The sequence below is a fragment of the Mustela putorius genome, unplaced genomic scaffold (assembly GCF_011764305.1).
Source record: "Mustela putorius furo isolate JIRA1106 unplaced genomic scaffold, ASM1176430v1.1 tig00000759_pilon_pilon_pilon, whole genome shotgun sequence".
NCBI classification, from domain to species: domain Eukaryota; kingdom Metazoa; phylum Chordata; class Mammalia; order Carnivora; family Mustelidae; genus Mustela; species Mustela putorius.
Window position 1 is genome coordinate 6,347,695 of NW_025421467.1, and position 21,095 is coordinate 6,368,789.

At 43.2% G+C, this 21,095-nt stretch overlaps 1 protein-coding gene across 4 annotated transcripts in view; it reads left to right on the forward strand.

Annotated features, from left to right (window-relative positions):
• The first annotated feature begins 322 nt into the window (after positions 1-322).
• KLHL32 (kelch like family member 32) overlaps positions 323-21,095 on the forward strand; it is a 240,785-nt gene continuing 220,012 nt past the window's right edge. For all 4 annotated transcript variants that reach the window (XM_045084237.1, XM_045084238.1, XM_045084242.1 and 1 more), the window contains exon 1: positions 323-442. The gene's annotated coding sequence lies outside the window, so the exon portion shown is untranslated. The remainder of the gene's footprint in view (positions 443-21,095) is intronic.

The following is a 21,095-nucleotide window of genomic DNA, read 5'->3' on the forward strand; positions in this document are numbered from 1 at the left end:
CGCAGGCTCGCCGGAGGCGGGAGGGGGCGGAGTCGCTTCGCGGGGTGAGCCCGCCTCGGGGTCCGCCAAGGTGCGTCTCCTGGCAGCCGCGGCCGCCCGGGGCTGAGTGATTGAGGACGCGCCACCTGCTGTGCTGGCTGCTGCTTTCTATTTACTAGCAAACACTGTTTCCCCGCGGGAGAGTCGGGGAGCGCGCAGGCACACACACACACGGACGCACACGCTCACTGACAAATGCGCACAGACACACACAGACACACAGACACGCTAGCGATCTGGTCTTCGCAACTGCATCCCCAAACCGACAGTGCGAAGCTACTGCGGTTTCTCTTAACCTCAGCATCGTGGGGAGAAGCAGAGCCGCTGTGCATCAGGGAGCGCCCGGTGCCTGCACTGCCGCCTGGGGTACATACATAACCCAGCGGACCGCTCACCCCATCGGGTAAGCCAGTCTCTCCTTGTAACCTCTTCGGGGTAGGTGCCTGCGGGACCAGAGGGAGGGGGTGGGAGGCTGCTGGTACGCCGCTGGGGGCGAGACCCGAGTTGAAATTTCGGGGGTTTGCCGCCGGTGTAGCTCGACCAGCGTCGTCTAGCGGGAGCAATTACTACTCCCGTTACTTATTCTACCAGCCCTGGAGTTGCTCCCCCGCCTTCTCCCCTTCCCCCAGCCCGGGATGTACTGTGCATCTTGGTTGCCAAGGAGACTTGCTTAAACCTCGGCCTTGGGACATTTATTGAAATAACCACCTTTTTAAAATGAAGCTGTTATTTATTTTGATTTTTTAAAATAAAATACACAATGAGGGCCATGTGGTAATTTGGCAATCGTTAATACGTATTCTGGGCATGGTTTCATTCAACTTCAAGGAAAGCGGCAATGCACTGGATGGTATGCTTTAAAACGGATTCGTCAGATGAATTTTTCAACGGATTGCGTCTTGAATCATAAATTACTCCCATTTTGGTGATCTTATAAAGAAAAATGTGTCCAATGAAAGTCCCTTTCCCCCTCTAGGTCTACATTATATCTTGCAGTTCACACAAGTGTGATGATTTTAACGTTAAAAGTGAAAGAGGAATTAATTGTGGTTCCCCACAGAAGGATATCTGTTGTAAATTGACCGGACAGGAGTACATCAGTGAATTCCTAATGTAAGGAGATAGCGCTCAGGACAAAAATCTTTGCTAATATTTCTATGTTCACTGCATCATTTAACTGCAGTTTTCTGTCCCTCTGCCCATTTCTAAGAAGATTTTTTTTTTTTTTCAGGTCCCTTACTGGTTTTTTTTTTTTTTTCACATATACATTTATATGTTGATAGATACAGATGTAGAATTTGTGCCAGGGTTTATTATTCCACATTCTAAGGTTTTGGAGCTTATATTGAAATGTTGAGAGGAAGGAGGCACAGAGAAATCTTTATAGGTCCTTTTGGGTTTTTGTTCGTTTGTTTTTGTTGGATTGGATCCTTTACTGGAGCACGGGTGAGGCCCAAGGAGGAGGTCATTATTCATTATCTCACAGGTACCTCTAATGACTGGGCTGTCAATATTACTTTGAAGACTCAGGTGCCTGGTGGATGAATTTAAAACAGTGCTTGAAGGGATCAGCAATCCAATAATTACACTTTGCCCTAATTTCATACCTTCATTGGGAACAGAAATGACCTAGTAAAGATCCACTGACATTCAACAGTTCATTTTGTTTTCCTTTGATATTTGTTCATCTTTTTACCTCTCATTAAATGACGCAAGGAAATATATCAATTTTTTTTTTCATTTAGATTTTAAACTCTGTCATACAGAGTGTAGTAATATGAAAAGCAAGGAAACTAGTAATAACTGAGGCAGGAGGCAGGTAGGGGGCATTTATGCAACTGACAGGGACTGAGAAATGAATAAAGATGGACAAATATTTTATATTATAATTTACAGAGTACTTTTCCTATGCTTCCTTTCTTATTCCCAGAACAACTTGTGAGGTTAAGGAATTACCTTCAGTTTAAAGCTGAGGGACCCAAGACTCAGAGCTTGTGGAAAGTCACAGAGCTAGTGGATGGGGAAGCTCACTTTGAAGTTCTTTGCCTTTAAAAAATTCCTATGTCTGTCTTTCCAATGCACAGGTAAGATAAAAGAGTGCAGCAGGCCCAGTAGGGGCCATGTGGGAGAGAGGTTGTGGACCGTGGCCTTTGGAACATACAAACCCACTATAAAAAGGGCAGTTCCAACTCCACTGTAGCTGGTCATTGTCATCCCGGCTCTAAAACATTCCAGTTTTTCAAGGGAAACAGAAGCTTACATATTTTTATGTGACATGCCCTTAATTTTATAAACTATAAGGACCACATTAAAAGTGTTTTTGGGCCACATAAGGCCTGTGGCCTGCCAGCTGCAATCCATAGTTACTGTGTTCTCTTTCAGTTCATAACTACTTTTCTCTTACATCCATCAAATATATCCATCATTATATGAGTGATTAGGAGTTCCCTGGTTTTGATATTAAAATCTAAAAAATGTGCCAGGGGCACGTGGGTGACTCAGTGGGTTAAGGCCTCTGCTTTTAGCTCAGGTCATTATCCCAGGGTCCTGGGATGGAGTCCCGCATTGGGCTCTCTGCTCAGCAGGGATCCTGCTTCCTCCTGTCTCTCTGCCTGCCTCTCTGTCTACTTGTGATCTCTGTCTGTCAAATAAATAAATAAATAATCTTAAAAGAAAAAAAAATTTTTTTTTAAAGTTAAAAATGTGCCTATCCCTTCTTCAATAAACGGGTCCAAGTTTGTTTTTTAGGGTTCCTAGGCCTCTCTCTTATACCTCAGATAAAATAAAGAACCACGAAGTATCCCAAAAGAATTTTTTAGTCTAGTGAGACAAAAGCCTTTATGACTTGAAAGTTCTTGTGTTCCTGACTTAATTTTTTTTTCTGGGCATATACTATAAGTGATATAAAAAATAGATTATGTACGTGACATGGTAGGAACAGGTAGAATAAAAAGTCAGAAAAAGGAGCATCCTGAGCCTTCCAATAAAAACTTCTCATTAAGATTATTCCAAAGGTACAAAAACATGAAGGGGAATGCCAAAGGATATTCATTTCTAGGACCCCGACCTAGAAAATGCTGTTTCCTCCTTCAATAACAGCATCTTGTAATGAAGCATACACCTTGTAAGAAGCTGCCAGTTTCTCATGTTTCTACTAACACTACAGAGATGTCAGTGGGCTTCACTGAGGAAGACCTGGTGGGGTCAGAAAGGAGTTATTTTATTTAGGTCATTTCTTTTGTCGATCCAAAAAGGTGTAGTTTAAAAAACAAAAGAAGCCAGGATTTGCACAGTGGCTTCTAATAGTTCTCTTATTTTAAAATTCCCCTCTAGAAGGATGCTTTAATAGTAAAGAAATGCATTTCAGTTTTCAGTTCATGGAAGTATGTTGCATCTCCAGGAAAACACTCTGCAGATGTTAGTTAATGTGACAAAGTCCTGGCTTTTGCTATAGAGATAAGAGCTCTGCCCTCAAGGATTCAGAGCAAACACACATACTGCTCTTGGCAGCTTCCATGTTTCCAGCCCCTTCTATGCTTTCCCTATATGGAAAACTACTTTCTATATTGTCTTCCTAAAATCCCTATAGAGCAGGTAGGGATCTTATTTCTGATGTATAGATAGAGAATCTGAGACTATGTGACGTTAAACCAGACCCATGAAAGACAACTTCAAACCGCAGCAGAAGTGAGAGGAGGAGAGCAGAAGTGAGCTCTCCTCACTTCCCACCTCTCCTTCTCTGCCGACATTATAGACAAGTGGACATTATAGACAAGTACATAATTGTGATTTTGAGGCAGTTGTGTGTTAAATGCTGTAATAGAGACACCAGATGCCATAGAAACACCATTATAGGAAAAAATTAAAAAGTGTGCTCAATTAAGGAGATCAGATTATTCCTGTGTAGGAGAAGGATTAGTGCTGGACCCTGATGGCAAGGTTTGATTCTAGTAAATGAAGATCCCTTCAGCTATGGGAAGAGAGCAGGCTCTTGAGACGGTCAGCTGGCAATGTGAATTGAAAGGATCATGCTTGTGATGTCTGATACGGATGAGCTCATCCTTGTTGCTGAATGGGTGACGCAAGCTGTGATAAGAAACATGGTCTCCAAGATGGAGTGCATCAAGAACTCGGAAGTAGGGGTGTGTGGCAGGGAGTAGAGCAGGATGTGGTGGTGAAGGAGACTCAGAGGGGAGTTGTAGACATAAAGGAGAATCTGAAGATCAACTGATTCTTCTGAAAGACTGACATAAGGACAAAGGACGAACAAAGTATTATGTTCTCTCTACACAGTGTGGTATACAGCAAATACCCATTAACTATTATGATATGTCTGTACTCTTTTTTAAAATTAATTAATTTATTTGACAGAGAGAGATCACAAATAGGCAGAGAGGGAGGCAGAGAGAGAGGCGGAGGCAGGCTCCCCGCTGAGCAGAGAGCCCAATGCAGGGCTGGATCCCAGGACCCTGGGATCATAACCTGAGCCAAAGGCAGAGGCTTTAACCCATTCAGCCACCCAGGTGCCCCATGATATGTCTGTATTCTTAACATCCAACATCTGACACATGATTTCCTCTCATGATACCACTTTTCTGTGGAAAGAAAGTGTACATAGATATTTTACATTAATTGACTTGGAGTGGACAAATTTCTGAATTTTCAAGAATGGGCAGGAGATTGTGTAAATTAGGCGAGAAGAACATATTAGTGTTGACCTTTCCTAGGCCGTAGACCTAGAGGTCAGGGAGGCTCTAGCAGATGCAGATTTTGATGTTGGATATACCTTTGATGAAGTCTCATGTGTGGGACAAGTGAGGAGAAATGTAAGCTGCTTTTTAGCTATTTGAAAATATATACTCAAACTCAGAGTGACCAATAAACATACTCTGCTCTTGAACTTGTTTGGGTCAATATTTTTGTTACCTGAATTGAGATATGAAAAAAATGTGACAACCAAGCAGTGGTCAGATTTTTTTTTTTTTTTTTAAAGAGTTTATTTACTTGACAGAGAGAGAGCAAGAGAGCGCAAGCTAGGAGCAGAGGGAGAGGGACATGCAGACTCCCCTATGAGCAGGGAGCCCGCCGTGATGTGAGGCTCAATGCCAGGACACCGGATCATGACCTAAGGCAGACTAAGCCACCAAGGTGCCCCCCAGGTACCCCCGTACTAGACCTGTAGCGAGTGGCTGGGAGAGCTACCTGTTAGAATGGTGGGCACAAGGTAACGGGATGAAATGAGTTAGATACATGTCATCGCTCGCTAGAGTCTAGCACTGAAGGTATTTGGCGTGAGAGGAGTTTGCTTTAAAGTTGGGAAGATTTTAACTCCCATCAAAGTGCGATACATGCCCGTATGATGATTTGCTTTTCATGGATATATGTGGCAAGTAATGGAAAATATTCTGAACAAATGATGTTTTTCTTACCTAGCTTTTTGGTGACAGTGACAATAGGCCAGCGGAGATAGTCTCTGTGCTAGGTAGTTAATAGCTTATTCGCCTTTCTTTGTCCTAATATACCGGTACATATTTTTTCAGAATTTCTTTCAGTGTGGAGAGTAAAACTTGAGAATTTATCCAAGAACATCTTACTTTCCTTCTTATTGGGACTTAATAGATGGGATTTATTTTGTTCACCTTTCCTGGTCCTGTTGTATTTAAGCGGGATATTCATTCCCATTCCCTTCTCGCTGAAATCTTTCCTAAGCTGAGGAAGCACTGAACTTAACTTCATATATTTTTTTTTGTTCTTGCCTTGTTTCATATGCACACTGTGATATATTAATGCATTGCATTTAATTTGATTTAGACATACGGCATTGTAAGCTTTGGATTTAAAAAGAACTATATATAAAAATGGTTTTGCACACTTGACTTGGAGTCAGATTAGTTCTGCATTCAGCAAAAACACAGAAAGCTGTAAATTTGTCTAAATTAGTTCTGCAAGGTTGAAATTACCGACCTGATAAAATGATTTTTTAAATGAAGAAGGAAAATCTTTGGCAGTTTTCATAGACTCTTGACTTTCTCCTACATGTTTATTTGAGGCATAATATATTCCTTATTTCCTGCCAGATGAACCAGTTCCAGCTACTTAGAAACAGGGCTCCCCCGCCCCCCACAACCGGTTTGGCATACAGGATATTGATCGAATAAGTAGTCCCATTCTGGTTGATTGCTTCAGTGGGAACATGTTCGATGCTAATGGAACAGAAGCCAAGAGCAGTGGAGGAGGCATTTTGCAATTTTGCATGACATAAGTTCTGATACCTCATTTTAAATCATTACTTAGAAGCCTTATTATTTATGAGTTTTAGTTCTCCGATTGTATGTGCAAGGAAACATGGCACAGCCTGTAGAACATGAGCCTTGGGGCCTGGATTTGACACTAAATCTGCCCCTTCCAGGCTCTGTTATCTATAGTCTGGCTACATATCTCCTGGGGGTCCCGTTTTCCTCATCTCTAAAATGGGAATTCTATTACCTAGATTATAGGGCTATCCTGAGATTAAATAAATAATGTCTAAGGAACGTGTAGCACAATGCCCGAGGCATAATGAAAGTTGAAGTTAATTCTTTCCCTTTGCCTCTCCTTATGGCCCTACCCTTGCCTTCCTCAGCATGAGGGTAGGATACACTTAAATTTCATACCATATAAAATGTCTTAATCTGGTCTGCCAGCCTTAGAGAGGAGCTAGCCTCTTAGTATAATGGAGTTTTGAGTGAGTGGTGGGCTGCTTGCGTGGGCCCTCAGGGATGTGCATCTTGGTGTCTTTCTGCCCTAGCAAGCTACCTCCCCCTCTTTTCTATGGGCCCTTGAGGCCCAGCCTGGTTATAGGATAAAGTGGGGAGGGTCCATTTCCTCCTGCCTAGGCAGCTCAGGAGGGCTCTGGAGGGCTCTCCTCAGGGGTGCCCATCTGTAAAAAGCTTAGAGACACCCCTTGTGTCCCCTATGGAATTAATAATAGCAGTACCCAGTACCTGGTCGGTACAGACCTCCTAGCCTTTCTGTGAGGTCACGCTCTAGTTGCCTACATTTTTCTGGACAATGAGGTGTTTCCCTTCATGGAAAATTATGTAAATTTTATGAAAAGGTCAAGAACTCACCAGGCTTAAAGAACAAACTCCTCAAATTCACTTTCAAGTCAGATAGGATTAAAGGCATCCTGAAGAGAATACTTTCCAGTTAAGTCTGTTTTTTTTTTTTCCCCTTTGTTCTTTGTACCACCCCTGCCCTTCCCCCACCTCCACCAAGCAACAATTCATCCTCACAAGTGGTAGAGTCATTTTTCTACTTTCTTGTTATCATCTAGTTCTCTGACTACCTAGGAGTCCAGGTGAAGTCAGTGTGTCTTCAGTTTTTTCAAGGTCACCCTCCTGTAGCTTGTAGACTTGGGGCAATCCAGGGAGTGGTGGGAGCTGTCCACTGCACTGGTGACTTTTGTAGTAGGGATGACAAAAAAAATCTGTAATTAAAGGAAGGTAACACGGACGGTAAATTTTACAAGTCCTTACACCAAGCTAAATTTTGTTTTTAAATCGTATAATCAATCACAAAACAACTCTTTCCAGAAAAGACTATTTTTTGTGCCGCATGTGCTCTGCATGTGTTGTGTTTCTTTAAATGTGTTTCAGTTGAATAATTCAGATGTATTTTTAGTAATTGGTGAGTAATATTAGTTCCTATACTTAAAAAAAAAAAGGCTTAGGGAATTGTTAATGCTAAATTTGTGATCATTTGTCGAAGATAGAATATCCTTTCCTTGTTTCTTTTATCTCTATGCATCCAGAAGAGAGAACATATGAAAAATCAATTCAAAAAAGGTCTGATGTGTAGTGGGGTATTAATTACAGGAAAGTGTGGATTCTACCATGAGAAATACAGTAGCCAACGTGGCCCCAGTGGCAGCAAAGTTACAAAATCATATTACGAAGAAAAAAAAATGTCAGCTTCAAACATGAAGATATTATCAACCACCCCCCCGAGTGATAGCTGTGGTTATGGTTTTGGAAATTTAGGTTCAGCATTGAGATAGATATCTGAATGAAAGAGATTTATTTTGGTAGAGTCTCTTTGTGACTTGCTTCCTCATCTACGCTGTTTGACATTCCCTGAAAGGAGACATTTTTTAACGCTGTCACTGTGATAGGCACTTGTGGGGATAGATCCAGGAACCCTCCTGCTTCACAGATTCACTACTCTTTCCCAGACTGATGTCCAGGAGCTGATATGGTTGATTGGTTTTCTGAGCATTTAAAGCCTAGGGAAATATGGAACAAAAGTTTTGGTTCTTTCTTCTGTGAAAACATTAATTACCTACAATCTGATTTAATTTGGGACCAGCTTATCTTCTTTAGCTTTGGGTCAAAGCTATTTATCATTTCTTGAAGGTATTTAATATCATCTGTAGATAGGGCTTCCTAATTGATCAAATGTCATTTGAGAAACCCATGCACAGCCCTTAGGCCTTTCTACACAGCATTTAATTAGGTTTTTTACTGAAATCCTAATTTGTGAATCTTAAGTGTCATCTGTAGGGTTTTATGACAAATTTCCCTTCTCTGACCTTTTAATCTTTTACAAAGTTGTCCATTTTTGATTTCTGTGTTTCATGGTGTTCTCTCCGTGTTGCTCACCAAAAGTCCACAGTTAATTTATCATTGTCACATTGTATTGCTTTAAGACAGAATGTTAATATATGTGATGGATGTAACTGTCACCAGGTTTGCAGACGTGGGTGAAAAGTCTTTGGCCAGCACATTCTCTCCTGGGGCTAAGGGTTTGTTGAGCATAGAGCTGGGACAGGAAGCGTTAGTTACATGGTTTAACTGTGTGTTACCAACAGCCCTGCATATTGTCTGTGAAATTGAGAATATGCTTTACCTCTCTGTAAAGGACCTAATGGGGTATAAAATTCCCAGACCTTCTAACTATGTGCCTTGATGACTGAATTTTTCTTTTTTGGTCACTGTATTATTAGAGTTCTTCTGCTTCCTCTATATTGACCTCTTTTTTTTTTTAATAATTTTTTTTTAAGATTTTATTTATTTATCAGAGAGAGAGAGGGAGAGAGCAGGCACAGGCAGACAGAATGGCAGGCAGAGGCAGAGGGAGAAGCAGTCTCCCCACCGAGCAAGGAGCCCGATGTGGGACTCGATCCCAGGACGCTGGGATCATGACCTGAGCCTAAGGCAGCTGCTTAACCAACTGAGCCACCCAGGCGTCCCAATATTGACCTCTTTTTGAAAAACCATCTCTGATGATGGCTTCAGAATTTTATTGCCATCATTCTTTGTTCATGCGTGAGCTTTTACTGTCCCTCCGTCCGCAGTTACGGGTAGACTGTTGCCTTTTTGACTAAAAGAAGAAAAGATGCAAGAGCACCTCGTGTGTCACAGTATCAAGTGAGACCACCTCATGGGTCGGACACGCTGTTAGCCCAGGTATTTGGGAAGCTCGGGCTCACTGACTCCAGAGCTTTTCTTAGGATCAGGTGCCTCTCCTTACCTGGAGCCTCCCGGTTGGCCTCAGGGATGGGTATGTATTGGGAATTTCAGGAGAGGGTCACCCACTAGTATCTCCACCAGGAAAGAGGATCTTCTCATAAGCCGGCCGCAGTTCCCTCCCTGGCCAGCTTCCAGGCTTCCTGATGGCAGTGCCAGAGTTGATAAGGCCTTTTTGAGGTTGTTCTCACAGAGCAGAACTGAAATCCCTCACTGGTAGTATTTCTGGGGAGTAAGGTGGTGCTTGGGTCAGGCACAATGCCCTGAACTGGGAGGCAAGGGCAGCCAGAGTCAGACTCCTTGAGTTTCTGCCTGGGGAGGCTTGGTTTCAGAAGTCTGTGTCTCCTTCTGTATAAACTGGGGATAGCATTAAGAATCACGAGGACAAAAGAAGATATATTTTTAAGATGCTCTGTTTATGTTAAAAAGGCTTTGTTACTGCTTTTGAGGGGCCGTTCCGGAACATTGCTTTAGAAAATCATGCATTCTGGGATCTTGCTTTAGAACGTTATATAGGATCACTGTTCTACAAATAAGTCTAGCCCAGAGGTTTGCAGCCAGGCCAAATTTCAAATTTCAACAATTTCAGGAATTGTTTTAAAAATGTAGGTTCCCGGAGCCTCGGTGTTTATTGTGTTTGAATCTACATGGGTGCTGAGCTGCTGAATATTCAACTTTGCCTGATTCTCAGGATAGGTCTAATTTGGGAGCTGCATGTCTGGAGCACAGTGACCTGCTTACTTTCTGTTTCTTATTCTTACCTCCCTGGAATCAGCCATGCCATCTGGATCTGGGCCTCAGCTTTCTTGTCATTCACATGCAACAAAAAAATGGCAAGTCCAATCCATTCTGAGGTCACACAGCTCTCTAGATACACAGTGCACATTTAAACTTCACAGGAGATTCTTGACTAATCAGTTCCCTGTTTTGATAGAAGTCATGATGTGTGAAAACATCTTCCCTGCTAAAAGGGAGAAGTTATGACTTTCCACTTAGATTTGTGCACAGCTAATCAGGAGGATGGCTGTGGAGAGCGTCTTTATAAATGTCCTCATTATAATGTCCTGCACCAAAGTTGTTTGATTGATTTTAAGAATGTACATTTCTGCGTAGAATAAAATCAGGTGCTTTTAGTTTATACCTTTTTAGATTTAGACCATTGGTGGTGATTCCATGGAGTTCTACGAGCCAAATGGAGAATGAGGTTTCCGCCGTGCATGAAGTTTTATGAGTCATTGATCTCACAGGTCAGTAGTGAACTGCGGCAGCATAGTCTAAGATCTTTATGGGAGGATTTTGGGAGAAAAGAAGTTGGAGCTTTGAATTATCATATGCACTTTATTTTTGGGAGGGGCCAGAAAGTGTGTGCAGGTTTTTAGTAGGCTTTGGAGGATAATATTCTGTTCTTAAGAGACTGGGTGAAAGAGTGTGTGTTTGTGTGCATCTTTTATGTCTGAGGGGAATTTTGTGACCTTCTTAATGATCATCTACTTAAAACATCAAAGCATTTGAGTTAGCAGGCATTTTGGAAAGATACATAAACCATTAAGCATCCATATATAGATAAGGAAATAAAGCAACCTTGCCATTAGATGGCTTGTGAAATTATAAAAGAATTTTAGGCAGCTATGCAAATGATCAGAGTTACACATGGTGAGAATGCTGCCTAATTATAACATTAAGAGAATTCATTTTCAGGTGTGTGTGTGTGTGTGTGTGTGTGTGTGTGTGTATGAGTGAAGGGCAGATACCATGTATTTATTTGTCCCTGGTAATGTAATCATCCTCATGATTTTGTGGTGGTTTCTCTTACACTGAATTGGGGACAAACCAACTTAATCCCTATTGCGGGAAGGTTTTTGTTTTGTTTACAGGAGAGTTTTTATATTTGGGCATATTTTTGAGTTGAAGAAAAAGGTCTTTTGACCTTAAGAATGACCATTTCAGAACTGGAATTGTTGTATTGAGTTACTTTTTCCTCCATAGAAAATCAGGTAAAGGGGTGTCTGGGTGGCCTTGTTGATTAAGCATCTGTCTTTGACTCAGGTCATCATTCCAGGGTTCTGAGATCGAGTCCCGCATTGGGCTCCCTGCTCAGCAGGGAGTCTGCTTCTCCCTCTCCCTCTGCCTGCTGCTCCCCCTGCTTATGCTCTCTTTCTCTCTCCCTCTGTCAGATGAATAAATAAAATCTTAAAAAAAAAAATCAGGGGCACCTGGGTGGCTCGTGGGTTAAAGCCTCTGCCTTCGGCTCAGGTCATGATTTCAGGATCCTGGGATTGAGCCCTGTGTCAGGCTCTCTGCTCAGCAGAGAGCATGCTTCCTCCTCTCTCTCTGCCTGCCTCTCTGCCTCCTTGTGATCTCTGTCTGTCAAATAAATAAATAAGATCCTAAAAAAAAAAAAAAAAAAATCAGGGGCGCCTGGGTGGCTCAGTGGGTTAAAGCCTCTGCCTTCGGCTCAGGTCATGATCTCAGGGTCCTGGGATTGAGCCCTGCATCAGGCTGGAGCCTGCTTCCCCCTCTCTCTGTCTCTGCTTGCTTCTCTGCCTGCTTGTGATCTCTCTGTCAAATAAATAAATAAGATCTTTAAAAAAAAAAATCAGGTAAAATGCTGTGTTTAGAACTTTACCAAAAAAAGAAGGTGTACTTTTCTGCCTTTTATGTCCAGGGCTGGAGGGAGAGAGAATGAGAGGAGAATAAAGGAGAAAGAGAGAGAGAATGACGAGTGAAAGAGAGAGGACGGGGGAGAAATAACCGTACAGTCGCATCTACTGTCTGTTAGTTTTGAGGCTGCAGCCTCATTAGGTGGTTAGCACTTGGTCCTTCTGCCAAAATCATCTTTTTGGCCATCTGTGCCAAATTATAGGAAGTAATGGCCCTGGGCACAGCTGCTGAGTCTAATTTGTATTTCTAACTCACGTATTAATGATAATGATCACATAGAGAAGTCTGGTGGCCAAATGTGCAGAATAAATGGAGAGAACCAAACACACACACTTAAATTTAGAAGTGGAAGAAGGAAAAATCTGCATTGCACATCATGAAATGAGAGTTGGTATTATTTAAATCTCTATTTGGGAATTCAACCTTTCCTACCTTCATATTTTTTTTTTAAGATTTTTATTATTTTTTCAGCAGAGAGATAGAGATCACAAGTAGGCAGAGTGGCAGGCAGAGGGAGAGGGCGAAGCAGCCTCTCCACTCAGCAGAGAGCCTGATGCAGGGCTAGATCCATGACACTGGGATCATGACCTGAGCCGAAGGCAGCTGCTTAACCGACTGAGCCACCTAGGCGCCCCCTACCTTCATATCTTTATAGTAGGTTTCTCCTAAGGAGAAACTAGTCACAGGAAGGAATTCTTCATGAATTTTGCTCTAACACTGATATTTTTATAGGAGGTGGATTTCGTTCATATATCCCAACATCCATTGATGGGGCCTTTTTCTGGCTCAACTGGTACCTTTAGGAAGACTCGCTCAGGGATGAGTGACTGTCATTCGGCATCACTGTACTTTTATTGGTTCGCTTAGACCAGCAGCAGAACCTTTCCAGGCAAGGTTAAGTCTAATGTCATTAAAAATATAATTACATGGAGTACTGAGTGTGGTGCATAAACAGTGAATCTTGGAACACTGAAAAATTTAAATTAAAGTTTTAAAAAATGAAAAAAAAATTAAAAAAAGAAATATAATTAAGAAGTTATAAGAGGATAAGCTATTCAGCAGTCCTCAGGATACAAGGAAAACCAAGAGTCAGGATTTTATTTTAATTTTTATTTTAAAAAAATTTTTTAAAAGATTTCATTTATTTATTTGACAGAGATCACAGGTAGGCATAGAGGCAGACAGAGAGGAAGGGAAGCAGGCTCTCTGCTCAGCAGGGAGCCAGATACTCAGCAGGGAGCCAGATACGGGGCTCAATCCCAGGACCTGAGATCATGACCTGAGCCGAAGGCAGAGGCTTTAATGCACTGAGACACCCAGGCACCACTATTTTTATTTTTTATTTTTTTAAGATTTTATTTATTTGTCAGAGAGAGAGAGAGAGCACAAGCAGAGGGAACAGCAGGCAGAGGGAGAGGAAGGCTCCCTGCCAAGCAAGGAGCCCGATGTGGGATTCAATGGATTCAATCCCAGGACCCTGGGATCATGACCTGAGCTGAAGGCAGAGGCTTTTTTTTTTTTTTTTTTTTTTATGGAGAGGCAGACAGAGAGAGAGAGGGGAAGCAGGTTCCCTGATGAGCAGAGAGCCCGATGCGGGACTCGACCCCAGGACCCCGAGATCATGACCTGAGCCGAAGGCAGCGGCTTAACCCACTGAGCCACCCAGGCGCAGTGTCTTTCTAAATGTTTGAATACTCATCTCTAGCTTAGCACAGTGCTCAACCTGTGTGGGCTAAAGGAGCCACGTGTTCGTGTAAAATTAAAACACTATCATATTTCACGTGCGTCTATCCTTATTTGCAGATACCTGGTGTGGTCTTAATATTCAGTGATCCGGGCCCCTCAGTTTCTCCTTCCCGGTATCTTGTGTGTCCCCTTCTCTCCTTAAGATCTGGCGGCTGCTGGGCGCCTGGGTGGCTCAGTGGGTTAAGCCGCTGCCTTCGGCTCAGGTCATGATCTCAAGGTCCTGAGATCGAGTCCCACATCGGGCTCTCTACTCAGCAGGGAGCCTGCTTCCCTCTCTCTCTCTCTCTCTCTCTCTCTCTCTGCCTGCCTCTCTGCCTAACTGTGATCTCTCTCTGTCAAATAAATAAATAAAATTTAAAAAAAAAAAAAAAAAAAGATCTGACGGCTGCTCTTCTGATTGAGGTCCTCAGTTCTGTAGCTTCTTTTCTCGTCTCTCTCTGCCACTTTCTTTTTTCTTCCATCCTTTCCTGTGAAGGCTGTTGGAGTATTAACTTTAAAAACTTGGCTCCTGAGGTGACCAGCTGGTGTAGCGGGTTAAGCATTGGACCCGTGGTGTCGGCTCCGGTCATGATCTCAGTGGTTAGTCTGCTTAAGATTTTCTGGCTCTCGGGGTGCCTGGGTGGCTCAGTGGGTTAAAGCCTCTGCCTTCAGCTCAGGTCATGATCTCAGGGTCCTGGGATTGAGCCCATATCGGGCTCTCTGCTCGGCAGGGAGCCTGCTTCCAAACCCTCTCTCTCTGCCTGCCTCTCTGCCGACTTGTGATCTCTGTCTGTCAAATAAATAAATAAAATCTTAAAACAAAAAAGTTTTTCTGGCTCTCTCCTTCTGCCCTTCCCCCCTCTTCCTGTGCTTGCTCTCACACTCTCTCTGAGATAAATTAAAAACAAACAAACAAACAAACAAACAAAAACCCCTAAAACTTGGCTTCCATTATCTCACTCTTCTTTGTAAAAGACCTATGGCTTAAAAGTCTCAAAATGCATTTCCCCACCTGCCTTCTAATTGTTATGGGTGTGAACCATCTCCCTGTTCAGGGTCTGTATATAAACATGCTCTTAGGAAATACTGATTTCTTTTCAACCTCCAGTGTTTTGTATGCCCGATTCCTAAGCCTCTTTGTCAAGTAATGCACACTTTATTGAAAAACATACAAAAAAACCCACGAAGCCTGTGTTTAAAGGAGTCTAGTGATTTTATCTCTGTTTTGTGTTCCCAAGTTGGGTATTCTCAAAACAACACACTCTCACATTTGCTTTACACCAACATTTTTGTTTGTTTGTTTGTTTGTTTTTTGTTTTTAAGTCAAGGGTTTCTTTGGCTACCAGTATAGAGAAGGAAAGTTCTAGGATTAGTTCCATAATACAAACAAAAGAGTACAAGTCTGGCCAGGGCCCTCCAGCATCAGGACCAGACCCTGCTCTCATGGGTACACTGTCCTCTCTGTCCTGGAGCAGGACAGGGTCCCACCATGGAGAACTTTTCTTCCGGGATCCAGCCTTCCCACACGCTTCTCCTGTGCTACAGATGCCACATCTAACTTACTCCATGCTCTTGTTACTCCTTTCCGGCTGTTGTTGATGATGTCATACTGATATTAAAACTGCTTGTGGGCTGCATTGTTCATCAGGCACGCACCTCTCCGCAGCTGCTAGGCTTTGGCTGTTTGCAGCTGCCTTTTTCTTTGGGTAGCGGCATCAGCGGGGTGGGTTGGTGGCGGAACGGCATTGAAGACAGCCCGCCTCAAGGCTGAATCCTGGTTCTTTCATTTACTGGTTATTTGGCCTTGGGAAAGTTATTTATCTCTTTGAACGGAGTATCCTCATTTGTACTGTGGGGACAGTTATATCTCCTTTGCAGTATAAATGTAGATCAAGTATAATAATATATATGTTTCCTTGTCTGGCACAAAGTAGGCACTCAGTAAACTTTTGTTATCTGCTCTTTTTTTTTTTTTTTAATTAACAGGTAACGTATTATTTGTTTCAGGGGTACAGGTCTGTGAATCAGCAGTCTTACACAATTCTCAGCACTCACCATAGCACATACCCTCCCCAGTGTCCATCACCCAGCCCCCCCCACCATCCCCCTCCCCCACCATCCCCCTCCAGCAAACCTCAGTGTTTGTTTACTGAGATTAAGAGTCTCTTATGGTTTGTCTCCTCTCTCCCTGGTCCCATCTTGTTTCATTTTTCCCTTCCTCCATAACTCCTCCCTCAAATTTCTCCTGTCTTTCTCTCCTACCCCGCCTGCACCCCCGTACAAAACCAAGCACACAATGCTTAGACATTTGGAGAAGGACATTCCTCATGTCTTCAGGCTATTCTTAAGCTGGACACAGGAGAGCCTGGGGAAGCTAATGGTTTCTCCCTTTTCTTTGGAAAGAGCAAATCTTTCTTCCTATTATCACCTCACCCAGGGTGTGGGGTTAATGAGAATGTAGGCACTACCTATGATTTCCACAATTCAGTCTCTCACTCCAGTGCTAATGAACTGCTTTGACTCATGGACCGCACCTGATCTATGGGGATGGGCCCTCCCCCGGCCATACTCACTTTTCAGGATGAAAGCTATGAAAGATTTTATGTTGTTGTTGCTGCTTGAAGATGCTTATAGAAGCATTGCCAGTTTTCTCATGAATATTATTCTATTTCTCATGACTATTATTCATTCAACACACAGTTACTAGGCATCTGTTGGCCATCAGGCACTGTGCCAGGTGAGTCAGCGGTCAGAGGGTTATCATTTTGGAGCCGACGCTCTAGTAGAAGAGATGGGCATTCGTCAAATGATCTCACAAATAAGAGTAAAATTGCCATCGAAATAATTAATGGGAGGTTTGTGGAGTTATGACAAGTGTAAAAAGGGTTTTGACCTGCTCTCAGGGGGTGGTGAGGAAGTCTTCCCTGAGAAAGCAGGGTCAGGGGTCTAAAAGATGCGAGAAGTTCATGAGGTAAAAGCCAGGAGATAGAGAATGCTTCAGGGGAAGGAGAAAGAAATCATATGCAGGGGCTCAGTGCCATGTTGGGAAGAAACACGGCCTCAAGAAGGGATAGGGTGTGCAGAAGCTGGGGACAGTGTGGGGCGAGATGCCGCCGGAGGGCGGGAGGGTGGGACCATACCTGGGCCTATCACAACACCAGGCTTTATCCTGAGAGCAGTGGGAAGCCATTGCAGAAGGGTTTCCATCAGCGAGCCACAGGACCTGGAGGCTAGCCACGGCTTCGGACTGGAGAGAGCGCTCGTTGAGTATAGGGAGGCACTGGAGTCCATTGTTCTGGCTCAGAGCAAAGTGGATGGTAGTGGCTCAGCCTGGAGGGGTGGGGATAGAGAAAGAGAAGAGACGATATGAGACCTGTTTAAGAGGTAAAATTTTTAGGTCTTGGTGATGGATTGGATATTGAGAATGAGGGAGAGACCTACGTCCATGAGGGGGGTGGTGCCGTTCCATAGAGCTGTGTGGGGGAAGCTGCATTTGCATGCATGGTCCTGTGTCTCTGTACAAGTGTGTGATGGTGACATTTCCTGCAACTGAATGTACGTTGGTCCTGTTCCTCGAGGAAAGAATTCTGCAAGAGACACCGTTTGGGGTGGATAAGGACGTTATCAATGCAGTTATGGCAATATCAAATTTGAGCTGTCTTTGAGATGTTCAAATGAAGATGTCAAATAGGAGGTTATTGTATGTTTGGATATCATAGAAGCCTCGGCCTGTGATACTATTTTTGATTGTAATATTGGGGTTGGAATTACCTAGAGATAGAGTAGATCATTAAACTGAATCCCGTAGAAGTACAGATTAGGTAGAGAAGAGAGAGGAGCTCAAAGGAGCCAAAAATGTGTAGCCAGAGAGGAAGGAGGAAAAGTTTCCTCCTTGAGGATGAAATCTTAGAAGCTACAGAAGTAGTATGATTCAAAGAGAGAGCATTAGTGCTGCTAATATCCAATAAGTCAAGTACTGAAAATGACAATTAATTCAGTGACAGTGGAATAAGGTAGGCATGGTGACTTGGCACCCAGAGGCACCCAGCAGCTCAGCCCTCTTCTATTTGCCAACATGTTAATCCCCAAATCATATCCTAACCCTGCTGAGCAGCCCTAGGAAGACAGAGCTTCCCAAGTGGTAGAACAGAAATTAAATTTCGGTTATAGAAAACAGGGAGATGAGGGATGCCTGGGTGGCTCAGTCGGTTAAGCATCTGCCTTTGGCTCAGGTCAGGATCCCAGTGTCCTGGGATCAAGTCCTGCAGAGGGCTCCTTGCTCAGCAGGGAGCCTTCCTCTCTCTCTCTCTCTCTTTCTCTGTCTCTGTCTCTCTCTTTCTCTCTCTCTCTCTGCCAGCCACTCTCCCTGCTTTCCCATGCTTGCTCTGACAAATAAAATAAACAAAATCTTAAAAACAAACAACCAACCAGGGAGACGAACTTCTAATTTTCTTGCACACCGGAATCTGCGGTAAGATTTGTACCTAATCTCTAAATGATACGTGCTTATTCATTCGGCAGACTTTATTGGCCACTCCGAATGGAAGCTGGGTCAGAGATACTCCTTGTTGTGAAGATACTCCCTGAACAGTAGAGATGAAGGACAGAGCTATAATGCATCTGTAACTGTCCTCTCGGCCTAATGTAAGCATTTCTAAAACATGCACAAATTGTTGGAGTTTGGAAAGGGAAAGCTTAATAGATGATGTGGAATGCACAATCAAAAACTGAGCATACTTCGGGGTAAGAAGCCTTCTGGAATTTTGAGATAATTAACACCTTAGGATTTACTTTAGAGTACCACTGATAGCTCATTAGTCTTTCCTAGGTGTCAGTGCTTCCTTTATACTTTTGCAAACACATTTTTCAAGTCTTCTTCAAAGATTTGCTTACCAGGTGGAGATTTCAAAAAATAAATTTCTCTGAAAATGCTTTTAAAGGTACAGCTTTTATGATTCACATGTTCCAATAACAAACTAAATTTAACCAGAGTATCCAAAAAGTCAGCACTATTTCGGGTGCAAAATAAAGACCAAAAAAGGCATATTTTTTTCTCTCAACCTGGCCTGATGCTAGTTTCTGAAATATTAATTTTGGTAAGTATCCCTACTAAACAATTATTCCTCTCTATTTAGGAAGTGGTCAGATGGGAATTTCAATGTTTGACTTAAGAAGTATGAGGATTGTTACTTTTTTTTGGAAGCCTGTGTGCATCCGCATTGAGAATTAGCCATATTTAACTTGATTTATTCCTTAAGTTTCCTGAACGACTTAGATACATTTTAGTCAAACAAAACTAGAGTTCTGAGAAACTGATTTTATTATGTAAAAGAGGTTTGATGTGAGGTGGTAATTATAAAAATCTTCAGATGAAGACTGGATATTGTGGCTAACTTTGTACAGTCCATGAAATTCCCTTTTACCAACAGTTCCCTGAAAAGCAAGCCTGGGAAAGTGCCTTCTCAGTCTGCCCCTGGGGCCCCTCTGTGGGGTCCCTGCCGCACCAGGATGGCCTCGGATTGTGCCCTATAGCTGCTTTTTCCCTCTCTTTTACCCTCTACTCCTCTGCCCTCTCTGCACTGAGAAGACCCCAAGGAAGGTTTGCAACACTTTGTTCTGCTGAGGTCTCAGTTCTCCTGTGTTGTGTGTAGGTAGGATATGGGTTGGGTAGGAGAAATGGCTGTCATATACCTTTCTAAGAATCTAATAAATGATGTGGATCCTTCTTCTTGTGCAAAACACGTATCATATGGATTCAGAAAAAAAAATGGCATATATTGGCAGGGGCTGTTGCGTACTTAAAGTCTGTCATGGATCCCAGGTTAGACCCTTTTCCTCTGAGCCATACTGGGCATCAGAATCTGAAGGAGCCTCTTCAGTCCCATGTTTTGTTCTTTTTTTTCTCAAATATTTTATTTATTCATTTGACAGTCAGAGATCACAAGTAGGTAGAGAGGCAGGCAGAGAGAGGCAGGCAGAGAGCTGAGAGCCTGATGTGGGGCTGAGCAGAGAGCCTGATGTGGGGCTCAATCTCAGGACGCAGAGATCATGACCTGACCTGAAGGTAGAGGCTTTAACCCAGTGAGCCACCCAGGCGCCCCCAGTCCCATGTTTTTTTCTATTAGTATTCTGCTTTACAGCGGTGGTGACTCTACCTACAGTCACCGCTGTTCAGTTGAGGCTGTGCTGCTGTTTGCAGCCTGAGGTCAGCCAGCCCCACTAATCCTGCTCAGCCCCACCTGGCACTATTTCCAGCACCGACACCGCACCCCTCACTGTCTTTCCAGCTCGTGACCCCCTGCAGCTGGTTGGCCCTGTACATGACCCATCCCCGGCAGGCTTGTTTACCTCCCCCTTAGTTCAAGATCTGTGCACCAAGTTTAGTTCAGTACCGGCTTCCTCCAAGAAACTACTCTCTATTAACCCTATGTTACAATGTTTTCCCTGTTTTAGAAGTCCTCATCGACTCTGCCCCCCAGTTTTTTGCAGAGTTGTGCTGTGTTGCCTTCTGTTGCTCTCTGGTTGTGTGTTTCCTTAATTGGAAAGTATTGCAATGGCAGAAGCTGTGTTGAAGTGTGAGAGCAGGAAAGGACATGAGCAGCAGAATCCTTCATCGTTATTCCACCTCAGCAATCAGTAGCAGTGTTTGCTGCAGCTGTGATGTGTGTGGGCCTGTGCACATTAAGAATATCCTCCAAGGGCCATATTAGAATCTCCAGGATGGAGGGAGAGAGGAGAAGGCACAGAGAGATGGAAAATCCTTTACAGGTGATTCTGATCCCAGTGCACCATCGTTAATCCTTTGGGTCCCCATTCTGCGGAGAATCACTCACTAATGCAGAATGGCTTCTGACCTAACCTAAGTAATAAGTAGGCAACCTGTTTCACCTCTTTCTTGCCCACATGCCTTGGTAAAAATTAAATTAAGCACTCAGTGCAAGAGATTTAGAGGAGGTACAGTAGGCAAAAGGGAAAATAGAAATGAGATGGATGGATTGTTCATGCTTCCCTTCTATGCACACACACACACACACACCTACCTACCAACATGTACATACATATACACACTCGTGCACAAAAATGTATGTGTATACACATACACAATCTTACACATGCATGTGCACACATTTACCTGCCCATACACACTCCACAAATACATTTGTA